The sequence below is a fragment of the Ostrinia nubilalis genome, chromosome 26, assembly GCF_963855985.1.
Source record: "Ostrinia nubilalis chromosome 26, ilOstNubi1.1, whole genome shotgun sequence".
Classification (NCBI taxonomy): Eukaryota; Metazoa; Arthropoda; class Insecta; order Lepidoptera; family Crambidae; genus Ostrinia; species Ostrinia nubilalis.
In genome coordinates, this window is record NC_087113.1 from 9,969,611 (window position 1) to 9,970,637 (window position 1,027).

Sequence of the window (1,027 nt, forward strand, 5' to 3'; positions counted from 1 at the left end):
ATTGGCGCTCAAGCTGTAGATCCTGGCTACACAAGAGTTGTAACGGTGGGAACAAAAGGTGGAAATAGTCCTATTAGCTACATACCTTATTAGTCACAATCATAGAGTCATGATATAACCAATTTATGCCCGTTTTCACCATCAATCCCTAATGTTTGAGTGACCCCTTTGACAACAAAATTCATGTTATGTGTTACCATAGGGGTCATCTAAAAATTGGGGATTGATGGTGAAAACGGGCATAAGTCTAAAAATCAAGTCTTTAGTATGATTGCGAACCAGCCGCCTCTATGCCTTTCTCCTTTACTTCATTAAACCTAATGATTCAATATAAAGTTACAGAATCATATCGACCCCACATTACCAACATTACTTATAGACTAATCGTAATTTAGTTCACTTTTTACACTGTCATAGTTTTTTGATGTTTGTTGGTACAGATTTACTAATATCATAATCATATTAATTTGCAATTTATTTTATATATTTAATCATATTTATTTGACACCAAAGCACTACGTAAATTAATGAAATATAGAGAAGCTCTGAACTTCTTCAATTTAATTAATTACTCTTCAATTAACTGGAAAATTAGATTAATAAATCTGCTTCAATATTTTCAAAAGTTAGTTGAGTCAAATCAAATCAATTATTAAGTACATGTGCCCTTTCTAGAGCGCTTGTACACGTCCCAAATATAGCTTGCCCTACCACCACTTCGGGGCAACATATGGGCTGGTGCTGAGAAGAAGTGGCGGAAGAAACTCAGGTTATTAGCGACATAGGTTGTAATATCAACTAGTCCCATTACAAAGTACGAGGGGCTAAAGGGACTTTTAGTAATCAGTCCTAATAACAAATTACTAATAATCTTTTTTTATACAAAAATGTAGAGACAACTTGTGTTATACAATTTTAACTAAAATATTGTAAAGATATTTACATTAGATAAGTACAAGGCTCAAGTACATCAATCTCTTAACAGGCATGTACATCACATCATTATACAATGATTGCTCTGAATTAA